Source organism: Equus asinus, chromosome 10, assembly GCF_041296235.1.
Source record: "Equus asinus isolate D_3611 breed Donkey chromosome 10, EquAss-T2T_v2, whole genome shotgun sequence".
Lineage (NCBI taxonomy): Eukaryota > Metazoa > Chordata > Mammalia > Perissodactyla > Equidae > Equus > Equus asinus.
Genome location: NC_091799.1, coordinates 24,413,673 through 24,435,230, shown reverse-complemented (window position 1 = coordinate 24,435,230; position 21,558 = coordinate 24,413,673). Strand labels below are relative to the sequence as shown.

The 21,558-nt window shown below is 39.2% G+C and overlaps 1 pseudogene; it reads right to left on the bottom strand.

The window, feature by feature from the left end:
- Window positions 1–596: 596 nt before the first annotated feature.
- LOC106824185 (proline-rich protein 13 pseudogene) lies at window positions 597–21,553 on the bottom strand (annotated as a pseudogene).
- Between the last annotated feature and the right edge of the window lie 5 nt (window positions 21,554–21,558).

Below are 21,558 nucleotides of genomic sequence, written 5' to 3'. Positions count from 1 at the left end.
TCTCATCTTATTTATCTGTGTAAACATTTTCCCCCAGTGCCTTTTATATTGTTTAAGTGTTTGATAAATGTTTATTAAATAGGAAATTTCTTGCTTCTTTAGCATCTTGTGTTTATCAATTCTCTTCCACTCAGTGTCCAAAATATGAGCATAAATCTCAAACACTCATGTAGGAAAGACATTTTCTAGTTATCAGCTGTAGAAATTAACTTCCAAAAATGAGGATTAGAACAAAGGGAAGTTTTAGACTTTCCATCTCTTTGAAGCTATAATTCAAATAATACTTTTTGGCTGCTTACAGGACTATGTCTATTCCTGATGTCCATTCAAGAAGTGATGCTAGGTTTCACAATGCTATTTACCACGCACTGCCCTGCAGGCTGCTTACCCCAATCTGAGAGGCTGCCCTCTGGAGAGAAGGGAGACTCGGCTCCATGGTGGCCAGGGCAGGTGGTGAGCGGCTGGCCGGAGAGGGGCAGAGCGAGTGTCTCTGTTCTGGCTGCTTCTCTCCGCGTCAGAGAAAAATGCCCTCCAGTGTACCGGTGAAAAGACAGAGCAAGGACTTTGAAACTAGGAACAGTGTCCAAGAGTGTCAATAAGCAACTCCAAAGTTGAGGTTAATTGCTTCAGAGGGCATTCCGCTGCTGCAGCTTTAGCAGGTTATATGTTTCAAATTTTTACACGTGCTTGCTCTTCTCTCCTAATTATAAACACTTCTCTATCCCCTCATCAACCTGCTGTGCAGAAAACATGGTTTAAACAGCTCAGTAACGAATTTATATAAAAGCATACAAATTAATAGTCTAGTAAGCCCCTATGGGAAATGAATAGAAGAAATTCTTTATAAGTTAATTATTAGTACAATTAATATGAATATTTCCAAAATAAGTATCCTATATTTTGTCCCAAACATTGTAATTTTCCAAACACATCATCAATTTTTAGGGCCAATGGGAAGGAGCACTGGCTTGGGGTTCAGAGGGAGCATTCTTGCTCTCAGCCTGGACAAAGTGGCTGTGAGAACCTAGACCCCATTTCTCTGGGTCTGACTCTCCCCACCTGGACTTATCTGTAGATGAGAGGATTGAACCAGATGATTCCTAAGAGTCAGAGAACCACGGGTCTTGCAAGGACATTATCTAATCCCACTCTCTTATAGGATGTGACCCCTTGCAGAACTGTGGTGAGGAAACAAGGCCCAGAAAGTTCAGAGACCGAGCAGAGGTGAGCCAGACCAAGAGCCCCAGGTCCTTGGCTGTCTGTCTCCCAGTCCACGTCTGTCCACTGCTCCTCACTTCCCCTTTCTTCATGAGTTTTTAATCTACAAAATTATTGAGAACAGTTTTTTAATTGCACACAGGAAATCTCAGTAATTTATGAGAAATTACCATGGCTTTTAATCTCAAAATATGCAGTTCCTGTTGTTGTGAAATCCTCTTTGTATTTAGCTTTAATTGTCCATAAACCATATCTGTGAAAGCAATACATTTAAAATTTTAGGTATCATCAAATAATATATCTTCAGTTCACCCAATGATTGTAGCTAATATTCAAATGAGCCCCTAGTAAGGGCCAAGCACTGTTCTAAGTGGTTTCCATGTGTTAACTCATTCAATCCTCACAAAAATTCTATGGAATAAGTTATATTATTATTTTCATTTTATCATCAGAAAAATGAGGCCCAGAGAGGGGAAGTAACTTGGCCAGGAACACACAGCTACTAGGTGGTGGAGCTGGGATTCAAACTTGGTCATTCTGGCTCCAAAGCCCTCGACCACAACTCCATGCTTAGACGACCCTGACAGCAGCTTCAGATTTATGCACCACTTAATTAACATACCATATTTGAAAGGCGTTTTAAAATTATAAACAAAATTGTGCATTTTAAGAAGTTTAAGAATTATAAACACACTGAAGTTTGATTCATTCTCTAGTATAGCACAATATATATTCAGCTGGAAAATATTTTTAATTTAAAGGCATTGATTACTCAGTTGATGAACTCATCTTGAAGCTTAATCATATTAATAGATATAATATACTATACAGTATACCAGAAAATAAGACTACATTTCTAGGACCCTTTGATCAGGTTAAACTTATCAAAATGATACCAATATATAGTTTTGGAAATTTTACAACTCAAGGCCAGTTTCAGAGGGGCAACATGGTACAAGGAAAGAGCAAGAATGAGTCTGGCCATCAGAGAGATCTGGGTTCCCATTTCAGCTCCACCATTTAAAAGCTGTGTGGTGAACAAGCTTATAAATTTCTCTGAGCCTTAATTGCTTTATCTTGAAAATGGGAATGATAAAGGACCCAGCAGAGTGCTTGGCACATAGTAGAGGATCCATAAATGTCAGTTCCCTTACCATTTTGAAGTGTTACATTTTCAAGGCATTATGCAATATAAAAGTCTCAAAATACCTTCTAAGTTCTAGGAATAAATGTCAGAGAAAATTCCAAAGCCTCTGTGGAATATTAAACACTACTAGTAGATACCTTCCATTTGTATATATATATATATATATATACTTTTTTTTTTTTTTTTTTTGACGAGGCAAAACAGCTTTATTAGGACTGAGAGTGGGAGAATGAGAGGAGGACCTGAGATGGCATATGAGCTAAAGAGTAGAGATTAGCTTCCAAAATGGCAGAGCTCATCAACCAAATGGACCCCACTTTCCAGCAGCTTTGAGGTTAGTACAATCAATAAAGGCCTGCTGGGAAATGTATTTGCCACTAAATCACCCATGTGCGCCACCATTGCAAAAAAGGTACAGGGGTTTTATTTTTCCCCCTGTAATTAAATTTCCACAACACCTCCCCAACCACAAGTATTACGAAAGAAAGGGGAAAAAAATCACATTTTACAGATCTTAGACTTGTCTTCAGCTTTTAGTTCAAAGGTCTCATCATCTTCAAAAAATAGTTCTGCTAAACTCATCAAAATAAGCTTAAGCTTCGACAGCTCAAGTTCTATCCAAGTAGTGAGAAGATGGCCTTTGCTAGCCCATTTTCCCTAGCCAGTTAGGACTAAACAGCAGATTGAGGCTCAGATTGGGGGGGGCGGGGGCGGTGTACATGAGGGCTAATTTCCCCCAGTACAAGATGGCATCTGAAGCTTGATGGGAGAGCAGAACTGGAGAGACTTGAGGGAAGGGTCCAGGCTCTGTGTTCAGTCAGAGTCACTGCTGGAAGAGGAGGAGGAGGAGGAATGCTTGCCATGCTTGTGGTGTCTGTGCGCCTTTTTATGAGCTTTCTTCATTTTCTTCCGCATCTTCTTGTCCATCACCATTCCTGGTCCTACCAGGCCAGGAGCCAAGGGATTCACAGGAGGCATGCCAGGGGCAGGCGGTGGGCATGGTGGGGGGTAGGGACCTGAGGGTGGGCATCCTGGATAGCCTGGCGGTGGCACAGGATGAGCAGGCCCACATGGGGGGAAAGCTGGATTCCCAGGGGGAGGTCCTGGGGGAGGGGGGCCTGGAGGAAAGGCAAGATCGACAGGGGGTGGATGGGCAGGATTGGGACCTCCGGTGTGAGGGGGATATGGACTTGGCCCTGGATGCCCAGCATTGGGATTCCACATGTCCAGGTGTTTCTTCTAGGCTTTACACCTCCAGCGCTTAACTCATCCTTCCCAGTCTCCTGTATATATATTTTTCTCTCTTCTATTATACTCTCAGAATTTTCAGAGCAAGGTCTGTCTCCCACAGTATCCACTACCTGGACATTGCTGTGGAAGGTGCTCACTAAATTGGACAGAGCAACCTAGCTTGGTGCTTACAGCTGGCAGTATATATCAGGCCCCCTGCCTTGATGCAGAAGAGCTCAGCTGGGTGCCACCTTCCCTTAGGCAGGAAGGACTCTCACTGGGCCTGAGAAGAATAGCCAGAACCAAACTTCGTTTACATTAGCATCTTTCATCCACGAGTAAATGGCTCCATCAGACTGTTCAATAATCCTAGTTCCCTCCACTGCTTTTAAGAGAAACCACTTTATCAACAAATCATTTAAAATACTTAGCATCAGATGGAATCTTGAAGTCAGGAAAACTGATAACTCCGGTATAATTTTTTTTTCCAACCACGGCAACCTCTGACCCTTCTGGATCCTTTGAGCGAAGAGAAAAGCAAGTTATATTTTTTTAAAACAATCTATAAATACAGAAGTCATACAGAAATATAATATGTGATTGGTAGTTCTTATAGAAATATTCACTAAGTTCCTTCCCCCCACAATTCTCCCAAGGTGAAATAAGATGTCAAAGCTGCCACTGTTTCTTCTTAAAGTGTTTCCAAGCCAGTCTGCTGCAGTCATGTCACTGTCATGGTCATCTCCACATCTTGCTTCTTCCTGGCTCCAGACCTCTGCTCTTTCTGCATGTCCCCTGAGACACAGTCCAGCTTCTCTCTATCAAACTCTCTCTGTGGTTTCCTTTAAGTCTGAGCTAGGACTTGCCCCTGTCCTTTCATATTGCGTCCAGTGTAATTTAGTAATCATCTCCATTTTGCCTCCCCTTTGAGCTGGTCCGCTACTGGTCCTACATCATCCCTTACTTGGTTTACTGTATTCTGTGTATTTGTCCAGCATCCTGAACTCAAATGCTCACAGAAGGACACACTCCATAATCTCCCAAATAAATCAAGAGAAGCTAAGTGCTGAAGCTCTGGAGCTCTGGATTTGAGTCCTGATTCAGCTAATTATTATCAGTATGATCTCATGATTCCTTAATTTCTCGAACCCTCAGCCTTTTCATCTATAAAAGGAGATGATAATTATATTGATCCCATAAGGTTGCCATAATGATATAATGCATGCCATGCACTTGTCACGGGAACCACAATTTATACTTCTACAATGCTTGTCACAACTGCCCATGTTTCACAGACAACAAGAGGATACAAACTAATTAACTGACCCACTTTGGAGATGGTGCCACCAAACGGTGTTCTTTAATGGGGCCATCAAAATATATTTCAATGAACATTTAATTTATACACAAAAATTGTCAATTGGAATAAAAGTATAAAATTACCAGGTTGCACTCACAATAAATGCTAAATAAATGCTTGCTGCTATGTAATATTGAATAAATTAACACCACATTTGACTAATATTATAATAATGAAAACTCTTCATTCATATAATGGAAATGCCAAGGTTAAATTTTGATGTAAATTAATGGCATATTAACTATAAAAGTTAAGGTAACTTCTCTTTGTGAAGGCTTTAGGTCTTCATCCAATGAATAAATTCTAACTTTTACTGTCAGAAAAAAATTGTCATTGTTAGAAACTCTGTTCAACTCTAAATTACCTGGCAATATTATTAATAACCCTATAACATGAGGGCCATGAAATTAAAAATAAAATTAAGAAAACTGAAAACATAAAATCCAACTTTAAAGGGAAAGATGATAGGATGTTGGAGGTGAACTTTATATTAAAGTGGAAAAACCAAATTCTTTTCACAAAAAAATGTCTTGAATGGGTCCTTTTAAATATTTCTCTTTATGCATTTAAAATATGACTCAACTCATTAAGAAATATTTTTACTCAATTTTTTGTATTTTTAAACAACTGATAGGTAAGAATGACTGCAGTTCACTGGTATCTGAATTTATTATAGAGTGGAGGAGGAAAAATCTAAGCAATAAGTTGTGTCAACAGAACCCAGGGAAGCCTTCTCTAAGATACAGGCGAGGAAGATACAGGCGACAATCTGTGTGTCTCAAGGTATAATTAAGTACTTGAGTGTGTAGAAGGGTGAGAGCTTCATAGGCACGACTGCTTTCCTTACACAGGCATCTTCTGATCAGATGTCCAAGAAGCAGTTCTGACGGTCTAAAGTACTGGCAGGGACCTTGACCTGTTGCTAAAATTATGCGGTGATCTCCATCTTATCTCACCTAATTAGCATCATCACTATCACCATCATCTTCAATGGCCATTCATAAAGTGCTGCTGCCTTCAGTCCACCCCCATCAGCTCCACCTTCCTTCCTGCCCCTGAGATAACTTGTAAGAGGGAATTTACTGAAACAAAACTGAAATCATTTTTAAATGGAAACATGAGGAGGCAGATGTTGCTAGGTAGATTTTGCAGTTTAGCTCACAACTTTCAATGTTACTAGGAAATTGAAATATTCTTTGTAAAAGGAGATGATATTGAGAATTAAAAATGAGTTTTTTCCAAGCTAAAATTCAGTCTCTGTATTAACTTGAACTTCTATCATACGTCACTTCGTTTTTTTTTAAACTCTTCTTTAAAAACTTCATTTTTTCCCCAAAAGATAAGCCACTTGACCCAATACCATTAATTGATTCATCCCACTTTCCCCCAGGGATTAAAATTCCCTCTTTATTATACCTGACTGATCTGAATTGTAAACAGATTTATCTGTCTGAATGAAGAGAAATCCATTGTCATAGCATAGTGGAATTTTTGCTGCTTTTGAAAAATGAGCAGATACAACTTCTAAATACACATGTGAAACTGCATTTCGTCCTCCAGATAAATCTTTTGGTTGTATCTGTTAAAAAAAAAAAAAAAGAGTTAATGGAGGAATATCATATATTAATCTTAAGATAATAAAAGCATTTGTCTTTTAGGTATCTATGAAAATGATTTGAATAGTTGTTTATATGCAAGAAACATAAACATTTTGTAAAATAAAACTAAACATATTTTTCTCCAGAAACAACTCTGTATTTTGGTTTCTTATCAAATTTAGTTTGAAACAGTTACTTTAAAAAAATTGATCCAGATTTAATGTCTATTAAAAATGACAATCACTGAAAAAAAATCAATTTTTAATAAACAATAAAAAGTCATTAAGAAAAGATCAAAAGCTGAAAAGCTTATCAGCAAGGGAGGGGTGGGAGAATGGGGTGACCCATATGTCAGGTAGAAAGTGGACTAAGTGACTTATCACATGGTAGTGTACAGGAACAAAATCTCTCTTATATTTATATTATATTTGGACTTATACTGAAAGTTGAAACCTTTCTTTTGCTGATGTTTTGCATGTCTTTTGGTCATTATACAATTGGTATGTTGTCCTCTTCAAATATATTGCCTATGGTCAATATATTTTATAGTAATAATGTTGTGGACATATCTCTAATTTTCCTCGCACATAGTTCATAAACTTATTTGGAAGAAAATTTGTTTGATTCAAGTCCAAACAGAAAGTGCAAAAAGCCTATGATAGATAGATATTTCAGGAAAAAATGATTTTTTTCTAGAAAAATATATATGTATATCGTTCAGGAAAACTAATGTTCAAAATATTCTTCATTCAGTTCTCTGAAATTTTTAGATCAACAGAGTCAAACCTATATTTATGTCTCTCTCTCTATTTTTTCCTCCTAATATATAAAATTCAAATATAAAAATTATCTCTTTCTAGTATTCATCATGTAATTTTGAAATGGGAACGTGCGTTGGTTGACTTAGTTTTCAACACATTACCAAATCTTTTCACCTTAATAACCTTTATCTGCTTCATTCAAACTTTTACATTTCCTTACATTGCCTCCAAATCAGAAGCAGATTCTCTATTTAACATTTCCCCCTTACTTACACGTGTAATCATATGGCACTTATCTCTCAACTAGTGAACTCACATAATAGTGCGATGTATCACATTTTTACCCACATATGTAAACAGGATCAATGTACCATCTACGTATGTATTTTACAAGGAAACTTTTGGCAGATAAAAGAAACTACAAGAAGAATACATACAGTTAAGTTTGCAGAGCTTTGGAATTTATTCTCTGGAGATAAATTAACTTGGCCAAAAGAATATGTAAAATTTTTGTCAGGATAACTTTTAATAGCGATGGTCGCAGCAAATGATTCTGTGTATCCCTGAGCTTGAATTATTACATTTTCAGGGGCTTCAACATAGACTACTTGAGATGCTGATACAATATACCTGTTGAATGAGTGAAATTATAGAATCAATCTGTTAATAAAACATCATTTTTTAATGTTCTTCACTTAGGAGAATCAATTCAAATTAGCAATGTTTCTTATACTTAATAATATACTTTTTATTTCTTAAAATTTTATTATCTGTGATAAAGCCAGGATAGCTTCTTGGAAGCATTCTAAGACTGAAATTTCAAGGAGGTAGATGGAAGTGATTTTGATCAGTTACAGCCAAGGAAATGTTTAATAGAGTTCTCTACAGGAAGTGCAAATAGGGATCTTGCTTCGGTCTTTTGAAGAATCCATTTTTAATCAAAATACCAATTGGTAAGTTACTCTTCCCCCAGGGCAGGAATAACAGCCTGGGAAAAATACAGAGTATTAAAATACAACCCATGCGAAGCTCACAAAGTACTCATACTAAAAAACAGAGTAATGGCATTGGACGATAAAGAAAAGAGGAAATTCACTTGGAATTTTCAGAAGTAGAAAGCTAATTTCATGTGGCATTGACTGAATTCTGCTTTCTATAAAACTACAACTAAAATACACTGAAAATGGGATCTTTCACTTACGTTTGTTTCTGTCCCCAACTTCTTCCCAAGTAGAAAAAAATACAGACTATACTTAAAATGTCGATGGCTGGGCTAGCACTAAACTGTTGACACAATCTTTCTTGAAACTGCCCTCCTTTTTGTGAACTCAGCTTGAAGAATTTGGTTAAATTAGTCTTCAGGTTAATTATTAATGTTAGATAGTGGGATCACTGAGAAGGAAGCCTAAGAATTTAAATGACAACCTTTTAGTGTCCACAAGTAATTTCAGAATTTGAAGCAAAGACACTTGATTTTGATGAGTAAAGCAGAAAAGACACCCAAATGGGAACCTCTAGGAAAATGTTTCAAAGGTGGACACAGACACAAAATACTTGGAGGCTGCTCTGGTCTTGCACATTTTCTGAGTATAACAAATGCAGTTGATGCCTGACCAGATCCCCTCTACTGGGCTCAGCACACTCATCCTACAGGTGCTGTGAGTGTTGGCTGCTAAAGTTTCCTAATTGCTCCCTTCTCCAAGTAATTCAGCTCAGCCATAGGAGACAGCTTGCCCAGAAATGTCTGGGAAGTTACATCCTCTCCTGGGATTAGTCCACAGTCAATAATTTACTGATTCTAGGGGCACAACCGACCAGTTCCCTCGCCTCAAGGTGGGACAACCTTGTGGTACCATTCATGCTACAGAGCCCCTCATGGGATCAGGCTGAGGCTAGACCTCAGTTGAAACCATGTCTTTGCTTAGCTTCTCTCTTGCCCTGTCCTGCTTCCCTGACTGCTTACAGGTTTCTCTTGAGAGGAGTTTTGCAATAAAGCACTTGCATGAGAATCTCTCCGTCTCACGCTCTGCTTCTAGGGAATCACTCTAAACTTAAGGAACATGGGAGGGGACTATCATCCTGGACTCCATGTGGAATGTCTCAGACATTGAAACGGTTCTGAATCTCCCCTGGAATGGGTCTGGTTTGAATTTGGGCCCATGAGGCCTGTACTGATCTACTTTAGAACAAGTCTGAAATCCCAAGGCAGTCTCCCAAATGCTGAGGTGTTCCCAAGAACTCTTGGACCAGAAACGACCCATCAATGACCAGGACATGGCCAGGAAGCTATGAAGCTATTGCTCTCTTAGGCTTTCTCAAGTCTTCATTCAGTTGCATGTACAGACCCATCCTGAAATAGAACTCTCTAGGTATAGTCAGGCTGACTGATGGTTAGGGTGATGGGTTTTGTAATTGCCTCTTCACTTGTTTGTTTTCCCCTCTAGACTACAAGTATCATGAGGACAGGTACTGGGTCTAACACATACAAAGGGGATACACCCCAGAACTTATCATAGTGCCTAAAAGACACTTAGACGCTCAACAAATTGTCAAATGAATGAATAAATGAATGCATGATCAGGTGGGCCAAGGGAGATGATGTTGCAAGATAGGTTGAGGGCAGATTATATATGGCCTTGAAGGCTATGCTAAGGAATCTAGACTTCATTTTGTATGCAGTGGGAAATGAAGGACATTTTTACCTTGCTGCTCTGACCTGAGGATATTGTCATCTCTTTATGACCTACAAGTGTTCTTTGTTCCATAAAAAGAATATAGGTAGTACATGCTATGCAAAGTATTAGTGAAAATTGTTCTCTAAGGTAAAATACAAGCAGAAATTAATGAACGTCTGAGATGGATCAAACATTCATCCACAATGGCAACTTTTAAAAATGATCTACCATAAAAGCATTAGATTTTGATAATGTTTGTTACGCAGGAGTCTCACAACTGTAAAGCTAGACATTATAATTTTGTTGGGACTAATGGAATTGTATGAGTAGTTAATGAACGTTCTCATGGAAGTGATATTGCTGACATACCTGCTGTTGCAAGACGTTCTTCTGAACGGGGGCCAGTAGGCTAATATTTAAACCACCGTCTGAGTTCTGAACCATATTGAGCAGGAACAACGGTAGGAAAATTACTAAGCAACAATAGACTGAAAAGGATGACAATGTGGTGCAACCGATAGGTTGGCTTCAATTCAGTCCAGAATATTTTCAGACCAACAATGTCAGAAACACTCTCATTGCTGACGAGAGTGGTTGCAGCTGCATTTTAATTTTTGGCCGATTGTCTCAGTAGTTGATGTCATCTAAAGGAAAAAAACATTTTATTTCAAGGTCATATTTAACATAGGGCAACTCTTTTCACACAGGCCTCAAAATTTTGGTCCTAAGAGGACACTTTGTGTTTCTTGTTTTAGACTCAGTCTCATGCATGGACTCACATCATCACCAAGAAGAAATAAACACAGTAACAAAGATTTGGAGCCAAAAATGTTTCTGGTCAAATTTCACACTATTATCAGTACTTGCGTATGCTGAATAGGCCACAAACATTTGACATTCCCTAATACTGAAAGTTTTAGAGTTCTTCCCTCTACCTGTGACAAATCAGAGGAAAAAAATGTACAAGTGGGGTTATCTCAAGGTTTCTCCACGACAGCACTGTTGACATTTTGGGCTGAATGATTGTTATGAGCAGCTGCCCTTTGCGTTGTAGGCTGCTTAGCAGCACGCCTGGCCTCCACCCACTAGATGTCAGCAAAACCTTCCCAGTTGTGAAAACAAAATGTCCCTGACATTGCCAAATGTCCCCTGGTCAGGAGCAGAGCAAAATGGCCACTGGTTGAGAACCAGGGCATTGCTGTACGGTTTAGTATTTAAAGGGAGAAAGAGGAAAGTACTTACTTGGGTTCATATCAAAGATAGAGAATTCAGCAGGCTCTCCACTTGAGTTATTTGACTATTTTAAGCTACCATTGCAAACCATAATTCTCTCAGTTTCCTTCACAAGGAGGAAAGTCATTATTTCAAATGCCACTTCTCTATTGATGACTTCCAAATTTCTCTCTCCAGCGGGGACCTCTCCCTCTGAATATTGGAATACTCCAGAGTTCAGGCTTTTTTCTATGTACAATCACTCACTAGGCAATATTATCCAATCGCATGGATTTGAATACCGTCTATATACACTGACGCACCAAAATTTCATTTGCTGGACCTCTCTCCTAAACTCCAGAGTTTTATATCTAACTGCCTTACTCAAAATCTCCACTGGGGGGGCCAGCCCGGTGGCATAGGGGTTAAGTCTGAGCGCTCTGCTTTGGTGGCCCATGGTTCACCAGTTCAGCAGGCATGGACGTATGCACGGCTTATCAAGCCATACTGTGGCAGGTGTCCCACATATAAAATAGAGAAAGACAGGCACAGATCTCAGCTCAGGGCCAATCTTCTTCAGCAAAAAGAGGAGGCTTGGCAGTGGATGTTAGCTCAGGGCTAACCTTCCTCAAAAAAAAAACCCAAAACAACTCTACTTGGATATCTAATTGGCATCTCAAACTTAATACATTCAAAATGGAACTTTTAAAGATCTCCTCTCCCCACAACAGATCAAACATCAAATTATCAGACATGTGAGGAAAGCCTATAACATAAAAGACAACGACCAAAATATTCAGAAAAAAAAAACTTTAAAGGAAATATAGGTTATGCACAGTGAAGAAGACTAGAAGTGTATTCCCCTCCCCCGCCAAATCTCCATTAATATACTCATAAAGGATACCACTGAAAGGAACATTCAGAGAACAAAATGGACTCTTGTATATTAAAAACATGACAGCATAAATAAAAAGCTTTAGAAGATAAAGTTGAGTAAATCTTCACAAAAGTAAAGCAAAAAGAGAAAGGGATGGTAAATAGGAGAAAAAAGGATAAGATGATTAGAGGACCAGGACAAGAGGTCCAGCAGATGAATAATGGGAGCTCCAGAAAGAGAGAACAGAGAAGAGTGGGGGAAGCTATCATCAATGAAATAATTAAGAAAATTGTCTAGAACAGAAGGACAGGAGTTGTCAGATTGCGAGAACCTTCCAAGCGCCATGCAGAAAGATGAAAATATACTGATGCCAAGGCACACCATTTGGACCTTTTGAGACACTGAGGACAAAACACAGATCCTATACTAGCTTCCAGAGAGAGAGAAAGACAGAGGTGACATATAAAGGATTAGGAGTTGAAAGGATCAGGAATTAGAATGGAGAATGGTCTGGGCTTTCTAAAAGCCACATGAGAAGCAAGAAGACAATCGAGTAATATCTTCAAAGTTTTAAAGGAAAATGATTTCTAATGTAGAATTCTATATTCAACCAAATTATCCTACAGGTGTAAAAGTAGAATAAAGACATTTTCAGAAATGCAAGATTTAAAAACAATTTTTTGCCCCCTACATGCCCTATTTCAATGTGCCACCAGAGAATGTACTCTACCAAATAAGAGAGTAAACCAAGTAAATAAAGATATGGGATACAAGCAAAAGAAGTCCAATGAAAGAGGGAGGCAAAACGGTTTCTGAGTAGGATAGTGAAGGGAAAGTCCAGGATAACAGCTGTGTACAAGATGTCCAGGGAAACCCACCCACTTGGAGCAGTTAAGACTCAAGGGACACATATGCTGAGGACCATCCAGATCCATGCTGCTCTCATGTCATCTTTTTAGCTTCAGGTCAGAATGCCCAGGTGAGCCTGACCCAGATTCTTATTTGCATTTGGCTTGTTGCAATCATGTCCTGATGAAATTATTGCTCTTCATTTCCAGTCTACACTACCCCCTACCAGATGTCCCAAAATAGCAATTTCTGTATTTACTCACTACATGCCCATATACGGTGACATCCCCAGAAATGGCTGTTGTACACTCACAAGAGATAAAACCAGGTTGCAACGCAGAAACTATTCACGTATATACTCTAAGGATCCTTCATCTAATCATGGCTGTCTTGACTTTTCCTTAAGTAGCTAGGTTTGGTTTCCTACTCAGTTATTCAAAACTAAACATTATATTAATTAAGGATAAACATATACATGGAAAAACTATAAAGAAAAGCACGGACATAACTAATATAAAAGTCAGAACTATTCATATAAAAGTCATTCTCCTCTGGGGAACAGAGTGGAAAATGATATACAGAAACAGATAAATAGGGGTCACACAGAGGGCTTCTATTTCTTTTCTTTTTTTTAAGATTTTCTTTTTCTTTTTTCTCCCCAAAGCCCCCCAGTACATAGTTGTGTATTTTTAGTTGTCGGTCCTTTTAGTTGTGGCATGTGGGATGCTGCCTCGGCATGGCTTGATGAGCAGTGCCATGTCCGCACCCAGGATTCGATCTGGGAAACCCTGGGCCTCAGAAGCAGAGCGCACGAACTTAACCACTCAGCCATGGGGCTGGCCCCGGGCTTCTATTTCTTAACCTGAGCAGTGAATACACAAGTATTCATTACATTATTATTATTTAAGCTATACTTATATGTTTTATAAACTCTTCTGTATTTATGATAAATGTAATAATAAATAAATGCCATGCAAAAGAAGATTAAATAATGCATTTTGAGAGTGATGAGGACTTTTGACAGAACAATCAAATTTACATGGAAAGTAAATATGACATACTCTATAAATATTTACTTGCTCTCCTTTTTTTCTCAGCTTCTTTAATAAACTTAATTATATAAGGTAATAATTACAATAAAGCATTAGTGTGCTTGTAACATATACACAGGTAATAAGTATTATAATAGTAGCACAAAAAGAGAAAAGAAGAAATGAAGCTATTTCTATGAGTAACATTTCTATATCTCACTGGAATTAGGTTAGTATAAATATGAAGCAGATTCGGATAAGACAAGATGTATACAGTAAGCCATAGAGTAACCATTAAGAAAATAACTTTTAGGGGCTGGCCTGGTGGTGTAGTGGTTAAGTTTGCACACTCTGCTTCGGCAGCCCGGGGTTCTAGTTTGGATCCTGGGCACAGACCTAGCACTGCTGGTCAAGTCATGCTCAGGTGGCATCCCACATAGAACTAGAATGACGTAAAAGTAAGATACACAACTGTGTACTGGGGCTTTGGGGAGACAAAAAAAAGAAAAAAAGAGGAAGATTGCCAACAGATGTTAGCTCAAGGCCAATCTTCCTCATCAAAAAAAAAAAGCAAAAGAAAAGAAAAGAACTTTAAAAAATAGAGTGAATAAAAATGCTAACCCTAGAAAATATTCATTTAATGTAAAAAAAAAAAAGCTGTAAAGGAGGAATAGAGAAACAAAAAATACATGAGACACACAGAAAAGAAAAAATAAAATGGCAGATATAAATTCAGATATATCAATAATAGCATTAAATGTGAATAGGTTAAATTATACAATCAAAATATAGAGACTGTCAGACTGGATAAAAAAGCAAGATCCAACTATATGCTGTCTATAGGGTGTACTCTTTTGATTCAAAGATACAAATAGGTTGAAAGTAAAAGGATGGGAAAAGATGTATCATACAAATGGCAACCATAAGAAAACTGGAGTGGCTACGCTATATTAGACAAAACAGACTTTAAAACAAAAATGCTATGGAGATAAAGAGGGATTTTAAAATGATAGAAGGGTCAATCCATCAGGAGGATATAACAATTATAAACATATAAATACCTACCAAGAGAGTCCCAAAATATGTGAAGCAAAACCTGCAGAATTTAAGCAATAGACAATTCAACAGTAATAGTTTCAATTATGGACAGAACAACTACACAGAAGATCAACAAGGAAATAGAAGATGAACATCATACACCAACTAGACTTAGTAGACATCTATAGAGCCCTCTACCCAACAGAACATGTTTTTCTCAAGTGCACATGAAACATTCTCCAGCATAGACCATCTGCTAGGTTACAAAACAAGCCTCGATAAATTCAAAGGGATTGACATAATACAGAATATGTTCTCTGATCACAATGGAGTGAAATTAGACATTAATAACAAAGGAAATTAGAGGAATTCACAAATACGTGGAAATTAAACAACACGTTCTTAAATAATCAATGGTTCAAAAAAGAAATCACAAGGGAAATTAGAAATGGACTTTGAAATGAATAAAAATGAAGACACAACACACCAAAACATATGAGATGTAGCTAAAGCAATGTTTAGAGGAAATTTTGTAGTTGCAAATGCTTATATGAGAAAAGATGAGGGCTGGCCTGGTGGAATGGTAGTTAAATTTGAGAGCTCCGCTTTGGCAGCCCAGGGTTTACAGGTTCAGATCCCAGGCATGGACCTACATACCGCTCATCAAGCCATGCTGTGGCAGCAACCCACATATAAAATAGAGGAAGATTGGCACAGAAGTTAGCTCAGGGACAATCTTCTTCAAGCAAAAAGAGGAAGATAGACAGCAAATATTAGCTCAGGGTCAATCTTCCTCACCAAAAAAAAGAAAAGATGAAAGATCTCAAATCAACAAACTTTCACCTTAAGAGAGTGGGAAGAGAAGAGCAAACTAAATGCAAAGCAAGGAGAAGGGAGAAAATAATAAAGATCAGAGTGGAAATTAATGAAATAGAGAATAGAAAAACAATAGAGAAAATCTAACCTAAGCAAAAGCTGGTTCTTTGAAAAGATCAACAAAATTAACAAGTCTTTAGCTAAGACCTCCAAGAAAAGAGAGAAGACTCAAATTACTAAAATCATGAATGAAAGAAGAGACATTACTTCCAATATTCCAGATATGGAAAGGATTATAAGGGAATACTAGGAACAACTGTATGCCAACAGATGAAAGTGGACAGATAAAAGGGACAAGTTCCTAGAAATATACAAACTACTAAAATTGACAAAAAGATACAGACAACGGGAAAAGAACTATAACAAGTAAAGAAATTGAATTAGCAATTTTAAAACTACCCACAAAGAAAAGCCCAGGCCCCAGTGGTTTCACTGGCGAATTTTTATCAAACAAATAAAGAAGAATTAACACTAATTCTTCTCAAATTCTTCCAAAATTTAGAAGAGGAGGGAAAACTTCCCAATTCATTTTATGAGGCCAGTATTACCTTGACACTAAAACCAAAGACATCATAAGAAAACTACAGAGCAATATCACTTATGAATATAGATGCAAAAATCCTCCACATTATACTAGCAAATCAAATCTAGCAGCATATAAAAAGAATTACACACCATGATGAAGTGGAATTTATCCCAGAAATGCAAGATCGGTTTAACATCCCTAAATCAATTAATGTAAAACACCATATCAATAGAACAAAGAACAAAACCACATGATTATCTCAAAAGATGCCTTAAAAGCATTTGACAAAATGCAACACGCTTTCATGAGAAAAACACAAATCCCACTCAACAAACTAGAAACAGAAGAGAACTTCAACCTGATAAACAGCATCTAGGAAACATCCACAGTTAACATCATACTTAAATGATGAAAGACTGAGTGCTTTCCTCCTAAATCAGGAAAAAAACAAGGATGCCCACTCTTGCCACTCCTATTCAACATTATACTGGAGGTTCTAACCAGGACAATTAGTGAGAAAAATAAATAAAAGTCATCAGTATTGGAAAGTAAGACACAGATGACATGCAGATGACATGATCTTATATATAGAAAATCCTAATGAATTCACTGAAAAACCATTAGAACTAAGAAACAAGTTCAGTAAGATTGCAGGATACAGGATCAATATACAAAAATAAGTTGTATTTCTATTTTTTTTTTCTGCTTTATCTCCCCAAATCCCCCCTGGTACCTAGTTGTGTTTCTTAGTTGCAGGTCCTTCTAGTTGTGGCATGTGGGATGCCGCCTCAACGTGGCCTGACAAGCGGTGCCATGTCCGCGCCCAGGATCTGAACCAGCGAAACCCTGTGCTGCTGCAGCAGAGCATGCGAATTTAACCACTTGGCCACGGGGCCGGCCCCTACATTGTATTTCTATACAGCAGCAATGACTAAACTGAAATGAAATTAAGAAACCAATTCCTTTTACAATAGTATTAAAGAAAATACTTAGGAAAAAACAACAGTATAAAACTCCTTGGAAAATGATCAAACGTTGACAGAAATTAAAGAAAACCTAAATAAATGGAAGGATGTCCTGTGTTTATGAGTTGGAAGACTTAATATTGTTAAGATGGCAAAATACCCCAAGCTGATCTACAGATTGAACACCTAATGTGGCTCATCCAGCCCCTTCTACTGTGGCACCTAGTTCAAAGTTCTATTCCTCCAACTCTGCTCTAGCTCTACTGATAAATTTCTGGTTTTCCAAATTTGCTTTCTCAAGTATCTTTAGTCTTTGCACAAGCTACCTAGTCCCTTTGCCTTAGATGTTCTTCCCAACTTCTTAATGTGACAAACTCCTACTGGTTGTACTCAGGTCTCAGCCTACAAACCATATTTTCTGGATACTTTCCTTGATCTGCTTCGAAGAGAATAAATGCCTCTTCCTGAGTGTGCCTTTAAAACCCTATTCTTACTGACCTTTAACGCTTCCCATAAGATTCTGTCATTTCTTTTAATATTCTACTTGTCTGGACTCCCCTACAGAAATGCAGCTGTGCCTGGTAAGCAGGGCTAAATCACATTTGCCTTATTTACTTAACAAATTGAAATGAAGAACTCACATGCTGATTTTGCCAAATGATACTTCTTTAGCTTCCACCACCAACTAGATTAGTGGTTCTCAGTCTTGGCCATACATTAGAATCATCTGGTGGGAGTTTTTTAAAATCCTGAGTCATAGGCTATACCTCGGACTGACTAAATCAAGATCCCTAGGTTTGGTGGGGGGGGCAGGCATCAGTATTGTTAAGCTCCTCGCATGATTAACCATGCAGCCAAGGCTAAGAACCACTGACCTAGAAGTAGATTGTCTTCTAAGGGACCACCTCCTAAGATTCTTTCAACATACCCTTTCAGGGTACCAGCTGGAACCTGAGTGTCACCCTAAGTGAAGGCCGCCTAAGGCCTAATTACTAAAGAGGTCCTCAGAAATCATTATAAGAGAGAGTAAAGAGGATTTCAAGCTCCCGCATCACGCTACATGGAGCTGGGAAGATAATTCTGATAAAAGCACATTGTCTGCCATGCTGACTTTCCTTGAGCTCAGCTTCACTGGAAGTCATTGGAATTTAAAGCTTAAAATATTTCAAAGCTGGACATCAGCAAATCGTATTTGGAGACTGTTTTGGTCTTAAATATTCTCTGATCATGTGGGAGGTGAAGGATAGATAACAGTTTGGACTCAGGCAGTATAGTTCAGAGACAGAGGAGTTCAAGGTTTGCCCGAGTGGGTCTGGTTTGGACCTGAGCACCTGAGGCCTATCCTAGCCCTCTTTAGAGTAGGTCAGAACTCACAAAGCAGGCCCCAGATTCCTCAAGTCACGGTGTCGCCACAAACCTTGACACTGGAAACAGCCCAAGGTTAACCTGAGTAGGGTAGTTATGAATCACTGGACATTTGTCACAGTCTTACTTTTCTATATTTATTGCAGTCTTTTTGAGGGCAGAAACGGTGTGCATCTCATTTACCATGACAGTCCCACAGACCTGGCACACAATAGGGTTTTAATATATAGATAAATAAAGAGGAGAGCAAGGAGGTCAACAACAACAACAAAAACAAAAATCAAAAAACAAACCCAGAACATTGAGGAAAGATTATTAAGGGTTTTGCAAGCCAAACCCAAGGAATTTATTTGGTACTTTGCAGATAATGGCAGGTCATCCTACATTCTTTCCAAGTCATGTTATTTTTACATATCAATATTTTAGGTATCTAATGCAGAATTTGGATTTAGACATAGCACATGATTTTTTATATTTCAAATTATAAAATAAATGTCTTACTGTGACATTAAAAAATAACCATTTATTTAAAAATATATCTGTGAGCCAGTTAATTTTTAAAGTCATACTGCAAGTCATGGGAAGAAATGGCAATAATGGAAGCTGTCCTCCCTGCCTGACAAGCTAGTCTGATTCTCGTCTAAAGCAAATTTGCAAAATGATTAAACTGGGCTGCAAAACATGAGGCAAGTTAAAACAAACAGAATAGTTTTGCTATCATTGGGAAACCAGGACTGAGGGATAGCTAGGTCACTCTGCCATGGCTAGTATTTGTACTGTTAATGCAACTTGGAAGAGTGACGACTTCTTCATATTAATCGGATAAAGACAAATTAGTGTGGAATGAAAGAGCTGCTCTCACTCCTTCCCTATTCTCACTCCTGCTTTGGGGAGAGGGATTCTTTCAGCATGTTAAGAGAGGCAGTTAGTATTCAGATTAGCTACAGAAACGTTTCCCCTCTGACGTCTCTAATGCTCGAGGTCTATCCAAAGCCTTTACCCGTGCTAGACACCAACAGAGGGTACTACGTCTGAACGAAAGAGGAAAACTGGGCAAGAAGGGACTGGAAAGCACCCATCAAGGTTAACTGGGTAAGGATTGAGAGACTACCCAAGGGAAAAATAAGTGTTTTGTGCCATCCTTTGGATTTTGCATATATATATATATTTTTTTATTTCCTGTTTTTGGATTTTGCATATATTTTTGATGGCTACCAAAATAAGATTGATAATGAACTATAGCAGCGCATGGTGATTTGATAATGGATGCCACCTGAATATCATTACAGACTTTGAGGGGCACAGCAGTGAGGTTACACAAGAAATCCAATTCTCTGGTGGAAAAGAGAAAATGAAACGAGTGTCAAAACAAACAAACAATAGTAGAACTGAAATTCAACAATATCCACGTTCCAAACTAATAAGTACCATCTGAAACTCCAAGTGCTTTCTTCTGTGTCCATAAATATTTGGGGAGAGGGGAGCATCATTCAAGTAAATGTGAATGTGAATGGTGCCCCCTGTTGGAAGTCCCTTGAATTTCCATCTCTGCCTTTAGGAAAAATTACCAATGCCTAACGTGCCTTATAATGGGGTCCCTCTTCCAGCTTCTTCTTTTTTAGCTTCCCTACTCCAAATTTTTGCACCAGCCATACTGATCTACTCAACATCCAGCTGACTGCCAAGCTCTTTTTTCCGCCTCCTCTTGGGATTTGCACAAGTTGTTCCCTTTGCCAGCGAATTCTTCCCCCACTCACCTACTCCTTGACTAAATTATTTCCCTCTTTCAGGCCTAGGATGAACGTCGCTTCTCCTGGAACACCTTTGCCTAACAATAAGATAACTAAAAACAGATTGAGGACTTACCATGGGGCAGGCACTGTTCTAAGTTCTTTCACATGCATTAACTTTTATAAGTAGCAGGAAAACTTTAGGAAGTGGGTATGATTATCTCATTTCCTAGATGAGGAAACTGAGGCACGGATACAGAGAATTTCTAAAATACTGTTCCAAAGATGGACCATGAGCTCTAACATGAAGAAAGGAAGGAACTGCTTGTGAGAAATGGGTAGGAACGAGGCTCTGCACGTCACAGTGAATTTAAAAACTGTGCTGGGACGGGGTCTTTGGAGCAAGCGAGCTGTTACGGTTCGGGGAGAGGGAGCGACAATATCGGGAGATTTCCGGAGACGGTGCCGCCTCCGATGGCGACACGGTCCAGGGTACAAGCTCGGAAATGGGAAGCTGGAGTGGAGGAAGGCGTCCTTGGTGACAACGTTTATAAAAAGATGCACTGTCCTTCCCTGGCATCCAGCACAGTATCTGCTCAATTCTCTTTAAATATCTGTGGAATGAGTGAAACGCAGCACTTTCAGGCAAGCGCCACTGGAGTCTCAGATGCTGCTCGCTTTAGCTTCCCCGTCACCCGCCAGAGGAGCCTTCTCCTCCGCAGCCCGCTGGAATGTTCTCGGTCCGGATCTCCGGGCCGCTGTCGCTCCCTGCACCCCGGGCGGCAGCGGAGCCCTGGCCGCGTTCGCGCAGCGCTTCCGCCACATCTGGTCGGTTTGGTCCCTGAGAAGAGAAGTCGCCTCCGAGCGCGCTGCGGGGCCTTCAAGCTCAAGGCCGGACCGCCCGCCTCGGAAGCCCGGGGGCTCGGCGACAGCGCCGCGTGGGTCCCTCAGCCGTCCTCCGGGCCCGTCCCCAGGGAGCAGGTCCGCGCCCTGGCGGGAGGCGTCAGCAGCTTCGCCTCGGGAAAGCAGATCGGCTCGCCCGGGCAGCGGCGGGAAACCTTGCCTCCCGCGGCCTCCGCACCTTCCAGAAGCCCCACGCC